This window comes from Pieris rapae, chromosome 14, assembly GCF_905147795.1.
Source record: "Pieris rapae chromosome 14, ilPieRapa1.1, whole genome shotgun sequence".
Lineage (NCBI taxonomy): Eukaryota > Metazoa > Arthropoda > Insecta > Lepidoptera > Pieridae > Pieris > Pieris rapae.
This window is the reverse complement of record NC_059522.1, coordinates 153818-163693: the sequence shown is the minus strand read 5'-3', so window position 1 is coordinate 163693 and position 9876 is coordinate 153818. Positions and strand designations below refer to the sequence as shown.

At 34.3% G+C, this 9876-nt stretch overlaps 1 long non-coding RNA gene across 1 annotated transcript; it reads left to right on the top strand.

Moving 5' to 3' along the window:
* Nucleotides 1–649: 649 nt before the first annotated feature.
* On the top strand, nucleotides 650–3175 carry LOC123689735. Its single transcript, XR_006750640.1, has 3 exons — nucleotides 650–1111; nucleotides 2434–2729; nucleotides 3151–3175. It is a non-coding gene; the product is annotated as an uncharacterized LOC123689735 (long non-coding RNA).
* The last annotated feature ends 6701 nt before the right edge of the window (nucleotides 3176–9876 follow it).

Sequence of the window (9876 nt, the reverse complement as noted above, 5' to 3'; positions counted from 1 at the left end):
TTTTTAAATTGTAAGTACCTTAATTTAATTCTTTATTTTTACACCTCTCTTTTCTCCTTACTCTCTAAAAAGCTTCAGAGTCCACTACCTTAGTCCTAGCTTGAATTAAAAAAAAATTCTTATTGATTATAGTTCTTTCTCGTAATATGTTTGTTACATGGTTTAATGGATTCAACGCGTTAGGAATGGTTGGATATAAAAAGAGACCGGATGGAAGTTGCAGCATCAGGCATACGTTGGTAAAAATTGTCAGGTAAATTTCCCGTAATTCCAGTGTTCTGCAAAAACTCTGTATATTTATACCAAACGGCTATAGGAGGCGACGGAAACTAATCTCATTTGCGGTCTCTGAGGGCAGAAAGTGTGTATTATGGCACCAGGGCCCATTAACAAGTCTTCGGAACAATCGGCATATTACGATATAATAAGCTGTAAAAAGTCAAGTGACGTGTAGCAGTGGGGTATACTGGACTAAACTGGTTTTCAGGCTATATAAGCACGGCGCGCTGTATGGTCGGGCGCACTTCTTCGACGCTCGCACTAGATATAGGACGTTACTATTGTTGTTGAAATTGTGGTTAATTTCGTGTAATTTAATTTGGTTATTTTTAGTAATTTTATTTGTTAATTTCTTACTTCAGTAGTGGGATTCGTTCTCATTTCTGATTAGTTTAAATTAACGCCCACGTGGTTTTATTTTAGTCAGTTTGAAACGCGAGTGATATACGTTTAATAAAAATAATGGAGGGTAGGCGGTGAACACGTAAAAAAAAGACGGTGTGCCCGTCTCTGGGCTTGAAGAAACGTTACAGTCGATATTAAACCGTCAACCGACGCAAGCGACTGAGCTATGTCCACCAGTGGTGTCACCACAACTGTGCTCAGCAACACAACCGCGAGGGGATCGGCCCTTTGCACCGACATGCGCAACACCATCGGATTTGCTGCTTTCTTCCTTAAGTGACACTCGTTACCACCTGGTACTGACGGTTCGCACAATGGTACTGAGAACGCTCCGGTGCCAAGTTCAAGCAGCGCATGCGAGTCAAGCACTGATCTGGTACTTAATCAGGTGACCGACAAACTAGTAAGTGCGTTGAGCACAATTCTGGTAAGATCTAACTCCATTTATATTTCTAATTTTGATCCGTCTTTCAAATATTTCGATATATGGTGTGAGCAGGAAGACTGCGCGGTTGTCTAATTATTGGGATGACCGTGAGTGTGTATCTCTGATTGGATACTGTTTGAAAGGGGATGCTAAAGTGTGGCTAAATGAGTGGCTTAGTAATGATCATAGTTGAGAGAATTTAAATAGCTTTTTCCGTAGCGAGTAGACTTAGCAAATATTTTATTCGACGTAATGACAACAGACTCTGATAGTTATCTCACGTATTGCGTGTTGTACGAGGAATGAGTGAAGAGTTAATTGTCGCAGTAGTTATTTGGGGTATTAAGGACCCACAAGTTCGCGCCGCCGCGACTAGTGCTAATTTATCATCGGTAGGCCTAGTTAAAATCCTCTCATTTTATACCAAGCCCCTAGAACCGCGCTCTATAATACAAAATCACGTTAAAAGGCCAAATTTGCGAGATAATTCCCGAAAACGAGATAATTTTCAGTCTAATATTAACTGTTTTTCATCTGGGGAAATTGGTCATATACAAATTTTGTGTCCTAAAAAAAAAACTAAGTATGGAACCGCACCAGAGACCCAATCTACAAACAATTCAAGTTAAGATAAAAGGCAGTTTTCTAATATCAAAATTATTTGCACATTTTGAAAGAAGGTAGGACATAAAACGGAGGACTGTTTTGTTCGACAGCGTTCCGAGTCGAGCGGTAGGCTAAATTAGTTATAGTTTACCGCCCTTATAAAATGTCGTATGATGAAAAATTACGCGTTAGAGATATCATGAAAGATGTGTTGAATCAATAAATAATTAGAGATAGAGATTTGTAAAGAAAAAAAGCGATTCAGATAGGCTTTGTGTCGACTTTAAACTTAAAACTCAAAGGCAGTTGAAATACCCGCTTCCGTTAATTGAGGACCATATTGATTGGCTAGATAAAGCTACCTATTATATTTGCCTTGATATGGCTACTGGCTTTCACCAGATAAAATTAAATAAAAAAATCGACACCACTCCCGAGATTCGTAACACCTGAGGGTCATTATGAGTACATAAAGATGCCATAAGAATTAGGTAATGCACAGGTTGTATATCAACGAATTATATCAAATACGTTACGATTTTACATAGATTAGGCAGAGCCCTTGTGTGTTGTAATTGTGTATATGACGTATTATTACCTAGTAAAACAATAGAAGAGGGTTTAGGTACATTACATGATGTGTCAGAGATGGGGGTAAGGGTAAGGGACCCAGGCAGGCTTTTCCATTAATTAAAAAAAAAAAATGTAACTTTCAGACTACGGAGATCGAGTATCTATGCCGAGTCATTAGCAATGGTCAAGATATGAAGACGTGCATTGCGAGGTTGACTCGCAAGGGTGTGCAATTCAATGGCGGCGATTTTGCATTTGTGCCAAGCTGTTGGTAAGCTAGACTCCTGTATGCGCGGACCATATGTGGTTTTAGCGACGTTGTCGCAGGACAGATATGAACTAAAATTAGTCGCTGGTTCTTATGGTAAAGCTGCCGCGGAATACATGTTGCCCTGGCGCGGGGAATGGACCCCTGATGTGTGTGCCGCATTCTTTGAGAGTAAGTAATTTTTACTTGCCTTTTCAAAACTTATGTACGTTGATAAATGTTTGAGAGAACTGTAATTTTATTAGGACTGCTTATCATATAGGTAGTACCTATTTTGGTAAAGACCTGCGGGAGTCTTGTGTGATAGTAATGGAGTCGCTCTTACTATCAATAGCAATGGATTCGCTCTTGCTTAGTGTGATGTACAGTAATGGAGTCGCTCTTACTGTTAAAGCAATGGAGTCGCTCTTGCTTAGTGTGATGTACAGTAATGGAGTCACTCTTACTGTTGATAGCAATGGAGACGCTCTTGCTATGTAAAAAAAAAAAAAAAAATGAACTAATGTTGTGTCGAGAGTAATGGATGCGCTCTTACTTTCGATGAAGTTATGTTAATTTAACGTTATAATAACAGAAATCATGTAATTTTTAGGTGGCGCTGATGATGACGATAGTCCTTCACCACAACCACCGCACGTGATACAAGAGTCATCAGCAGGTCAAGTTTCAACATGCCAACCTGCCTATCATCACACGGGCGAGGACGCACCGTCGTCAGGAGAGGCCGAATAAGCTGTAAAAAGTCAAGTGACGTGTAGCAGTGGGGTATACTGGACTAAACTGGTTTTCAGGCTATATAAGCACGGCGCGCTGTATGGTCGGGCGCACTTCTTCGACGCTCGCACTAGATATAGGACGTTACTATTGTTGTTGAAATTGTGGTTAATTTCGTGTAATTTAATTTGGTTATTTTTAGTAATTTTATTTGTTAATTTCTTACTATATATAAATTATGTTGTAGGTGAATATTAACTATATTTAGCGACTATTACTTTTTAAATAAATAAACATAAAAATAGTATTGCAACATTTAATTAGATCATCCATGAGTGACATTACCTTCCTATCCTCATTACTTTCCCAGATTTTAACCCAATTTATAAAAACAAACCGACAATGTCAGGATAACGATGTAAAAAATGTCTTTTTACGTTTTAGAAAAATAGACGTACGTATCTGGCAACAATTCAAATAGCACATCGATTTAACAAAACGTTTCGGCGCGAGGCGAGATGTATGGCAGCCATTTATCTGTGGCTGGCGTGGCCCAGTTGCGGTATAACACGTCCTCATCATAATACACATGTCGGACATTTATTTTGCAATTTAGATTACGAGTCAGAGCCTTGTTTATATAAAGCTTGTAACTTATCTATAAAAATGAAAAAAAAGTAATTTCCTTAACTTTCCCGTTATTTGAGATAATTAGAAGATTTTGCGTTTGAAAATCTTAAGACCCAATTAATGAAACACTCAAAAAATTCTTAAAAAAGAAAATCTTGTTTTTCAATTAAATACAAACTCTTGAACAAACGGGTTCTTTTTGTTTTATCTCAATTTAGGAGTTGAATAACCTAAGTTAATTTGAAGAGTTTGAAAAATTAGAAAGAATCGGGCATCGCGTCGCTGAAACATTTTGAAGTAATTAATTTTGAATAATCGTCGCCCGGAGCCCGACCGAGTTCATTAGCGATACCGGTAATCGGTTTTTGCTATAATTATTTTGTTTAAAGTAATCCAGTCAACGTTCAACTAATCAATGGCTCACTAACAAACGCTCGAGAATAAAATGAACCCAATATTTTATACTTTTAATTTAATTTAAATTCTGCAGTGCTAGGGTTGAAGGTTACAATTTTTATTTATTTACTTTTCTTTTATCTTATACCACATTTATAGTATAGTTTTGTACCCCTAATGTTCATGAGATTAATATTCACGTTCTCTGTTGTTTGTCTAATTCAACTCAATTGTTTTGAATGTTGAAAACTCTGTTGGAATATTAACATGAACTACGCGAAATCATTTAGAAATACAATTAAAGAACGTTTTATTGAAAAAGAATATCTTAGAAATGCTAAATATGGTATGTCTTGTTTGTTCAGTGTCGTTCTTATTGTTCTCGATTGTTTTGATTTCCTCGGAGTTGTTTGTGGAGCTGAACGGGACATTGTATTTATTTCTGTGTTATGTAACACGCCAATTAAGTTGAGCATTGCTTTGTTCTTTGCAATTGAATATACTCCATTTTCCATTACACAGAAACCTTGAAATATAAATCGATTGAAATGTGCCGATCAACTTTTTCGCATTTTAAATACTAAAATTCTGTCTTTAGACACAATATATACTCCAATTGTTAAGCAGGGTAAATTTGTTCAACAGTCTGATTGTCCGTACTACGACACCTTTAAAAAAATCGACAGCAGATCTGCTGAGCCTGTAAAGGATATAAGCAGCAGCACGAAAATACATTTAATACAATAGACAGATAGGTATATTTAAAAAAACGATTGCTTAATGATCCAGGCAGATGTTATGCGAGCTCTGTCCGGTGATGTATGTAGCGTTATGGAGATAATAGGACTTCTGCAGGGAAAAAGTCACGTATCGCCATATAAAGACTAGGTTTTTAAGTCGTACTTAAATTTATACATAGAACTTCTGATTTTTTATTATTGTCTGTAAGTTCAACTCTTCGTCAAAAAAGCCAACTCATGCAAACGAAGGCACTACACAACTCGTAGTTTACTTAATGTACAAATACTATATAGTTGTTTACAAACTATAAAGATCTTGCATGGGCTCATCGGTTTATGTGTGACGATAAAAGTACGAACATTTGAAATTGAAACCGCCATGATTTAGATTCCTTTGAATTTATTTTGATAATGATTTACCCTACTACGATTTGTAGATCCTCTTAGTGCGACGTCAAGCGGTACTATGTGTGAACAGCCCTTATAAATCAATTGCAGGGATTTAGACAGATGGCGCTAGCTGTCGCGACCCGTGTCAATGTGTCAAACGTTGTGAATAATTATGGAAGGCAGGCTATTATGAAAAAGGGTTCAGATTATTTCTATGCCCATCTTGGGCATTTTTTGGTTGAATTCAGTGTGACCAGAATCAGTTTTGGTTCAGTCAATGTGTAGGTATTCTATGGAAAAAACAATATTGTTATGGAAAGCATCATCCTAAATCCGATAACAATGAAAGAATAGCCTCACACTCCTAGTGAATGACGCATACCATCTTAGCTTAGTGAAGATACACTTCACCTATACATAATTATTATGTATGCCATATACGGGAGCTCTCCTTTTTTAATACAGGCTAAATCCGTATTCTAAGTTAAGTCAATAAAACAGCTAATAGGCTAATAGATTTGATATGAGATGTATAATATAGAGATTATGCAATAAAATATAACGATGTCATTTGTTTTATTAGAATGGCAACACCAGGAATCGAGATCTTACAGGTTTTAAGACTGATCGGCGCCAGCGCGAGATGCGCGCACGGGCTGATTAAATATTCAGGAAAAATGTCGGACTGCGGTAGTCACAACAATTTTGGAAATATTAAGCCGTTGAATCTGCGACATATATTTTGTGTATAAGCTTGAATATTATTTTAAATTTTAACAAACTTAAATGTCAATGAGAAGATTTCCGTAATTTGGTTGCTAGAGACGAGATTCTTGATTGTTTCAGTTGTTTCTGGATTCTGTTTGAGTTTGATAAATTTCTTATGTTTGTAAAGTTTCGATGTGTTAGTTTATTATGATAGCATTTTACATTATTAGGCTAGATAAAATATATTTTTACTCTTTGCTTACAATTTGTAAACAGGTTAAAGATTGATGGAAATTTTTAATAAAATAAATTAATAAAATGCGGGCTCATTTGACTGAGATCGCCTATACTAGGTTTTACTTTTTTAGTGTTTCATATAAAAACCAATTAAAGCACTATTAAGAATTATTTTATTATATTATTATTTATATTTGAGACTCATCTGTATATATTTGATTGATTATTTTAATATCAACAATTATTTTACGTAGTTTATTAGTAATATTTTTTTACAACGAAAACGCTTTAAATGTTCTATATGTTAAGCAAGATTACGTTCTTTTTAAAAAAATGAATTCAATAATATTAATTAAAAAACAAAATTGTTTATTATAAAAAATATGAACTGAAAAATAATAATTAATTTAATCACACAGTCTAAGCTTTTCTTTGTATTAAAAATGCAACTACACAACAACAAACTTGAACCACAGACTCAAGCAAATATAATTATTGATCTCACTTAAAAGTAGTTTCAGCGGATCAAAGCTTAATATACATTCTGGAATAAAGTAGATACTTGAGTACCAATCTGATTTCAAGTGTCTCTGGTGATTTTTGATCCGAGTGACGTCTTTGAATACGGACCTTAATAAGTTTTCTGGGACGTATTTTCCTCTCGATACATACGTTTACGTTGAAATATTATGTCTATCCCCTACACTACGCCATTTTCTATTTCCATTTCATTGAACATTATTCAGGATATCTTTCCAAAGAGCCTGCAATCCGGTAGATTCCGCTTCTTTTAAGAAAAGCGAAATATCACTTTCATATAATGCTAAATCTATTTAAAGTAAAATATAAGTGAGTACTATCAATTTAATAATGTAAAGTCAATGAAATGTAAGTGTTTCTCTATAGTGGTGAAGCTTTTAAAATAAGAATTTTATTTTCAAATATTATAGGAACTAGAATGAAAATATGCACGCGGCCTTAATAATTGGATAAAAATCTAATCGGACACATTAAGATCAGAGTTCGGTGATGGTCTTGGGAAGATAAACTTGACTGAAAATCTGCTGAAAATTCTTTGATTTAAAGAAAACACATTTTCAACGGATTGAAGACATGTATTATTATAAACCGACGTTTTTTCCGACATTTCGGATGTTATATTTATTTCCCCGAAGTTCCGTTGAAAAAGTGTTATCTTCAAATGTGTAAAAGTTATGTTAATAAAAGACAATACTATAATTCCTCGATTTTTTTTATATCCTATCACCTAAACTAATTACTGACATTAAATTTATAAATCCGTTTATAAACACTTTTATGAAACACACACACATTTATAAAGTAGCAAATACATACATCAAACTTGTTTTTGAAGTTAATAGTCGGTTAAGAAATCATACCTTACCTCACTCACTTTAAAATCCTAAGCTTGATTTGTAATCTATACGGAGATATATTAAACAGTTCTCAATCAGTGTTTCCCAGCTGTTGTTGGTAAGTTTTGATTTATGTCGGCAAAACCAGGACTACGACTGATTACGTTGCGCAATTCGGTATCTCACGATTGATCTTACTGCCTGTTCACGGCCTGATCCAGCTTCGTAATATTGTATCGTTATAAAGTTTTCGTTTTATCAGTCGAGCCGTTCCCGAGTATATGATAACTAGGTGCATTTTAAAATTATTAATTATAGTTAAGTGATAAGTAATGCATATTACATTTAAGTATTAGTATAATTATCATTTTCTTATGTAGTTAACTCCACATTTCAAGGATCGTCAAGCTCGCTTAAATGTCATTGCTTGTGGCGATGTCCATGCGTCGGGTTGTCTCTCTCCCTAAAATATGGCGAGGGAACCGATGGCTGGCCATGCGTCATACTCGTGAACGGGTGCTACTTGTGGTGACTGGTCGTACTTGAATTCGTTTATGCGGTGATATTAGTTGTTTATACTACGTATTTGCGTGTTGTTCCCACCAGAATGTAAGTGCGTGCTCCTATTTCACCATGCCTCCTGCTGATAGAGGACAAATCTTTGCTTTTAATTTATTTTATTATTATTTATTACTTAAGATGTAATATGCAACATGGTGTAATGGTTGCAGCTCCTTACTAACGTTGTGTAAAAAACTTACCGATTAAAAGAGTGTCGGAAAGTTTATTGGCAGTAAATGTGAAATTAGAAGTATTCAATGTATATTTCTTTTTGACGTTCATAAGTGGACATTGTGTTATCTACATGAATAAATGATTATTGATTTTGACTTTTTTTGAATAAATAAATAAAGTTTTCGTTTCTGTAAGAAATCTTTTAATTTTCCTTTATTAAAGAAGTATCTGTATTAAAAAAGAAGCTCAGCAAGGTTCATATTTACTAATAAACATTGAAAGAAAGCATCGAGTGAAAGAGTTTTAAACTCCCAAAGGTTTCATTTAATATTTCTAACAAAAATCGGGGATGGTAGGTTATGAATTTACGAACGGTTATCAGAAATTTGATCAATTGTCGCAAATCTCAGCAATTCCATATCAATTTGCTCCCCGTCTCGCTATATACTATAAACGGTATATTTTTAAACTTTAAAGTTATCGCTAACACAGAAAATCAAAAAAATTTGTAACACAAATATTAGTATCTTACCACTTCGAATTTAATGACCGATTTAATTAAGTCCAAATCTAAAATAATATGTTTCAAAAGTATTTTTTTACTTGAACGTAGAACCCATATTCGAGTAAATCACAAAAAATAAAAGTTTCCCAACGGCATTACGGAATCAAAATATGTTTTACGTTAAAACATATGAAACCCTTTTTAATACTCGCGGTAAATCTATTTAAAAATTCTTTTGCAGAACATTTTTCAAATAAATTATAAAGACTAAGCCGTGCCAACACTGTTGCGATGTTTTCTCCGACACCGTCAACCATAAAAACATAAGAACGGCGCACTTTGTCAAGGATACACTGACAAATGGCTCCTATATGATATTTTTTCCTTTTGACATGGAATATATGAACGATAACAATATCGTTTAAATTGTTATTTTTATGTAGTCTTTATTTTCACTTTTGTGTTGATTGTATGTTTAAAGTCTGCAGCATAGTTGTGGCTCCAGGGTCCTGTAATATAGTTTGTCCTGTATTCCTGCGAAATTATTGTTTTAAATTGTAGAGTGCAAATAACCTATTAAGAACACTGTTATTTTTTTATAGATCTTAATTATTAAGGTACTAATAATAATTTTATTACTAGTACCTTTTTATATACTCAAATACTGTTATAAATATTCGTGACAAATAAGTCAGCCTAATTGCATTAAATATTTCTTCAAGTTGTTCATAAATACACTAAAAACGGCTGATTATTTCCCAAGTTATTTATTTATGAATAATTCTCTAAAGTCATCTTGAAAGATAACACTTTCAGTAGCAAACACGCTCAAAGCCAGAGTTTACAATCTCGAAGTAATTAATGCTCAATCACGAAAATTTACGTGA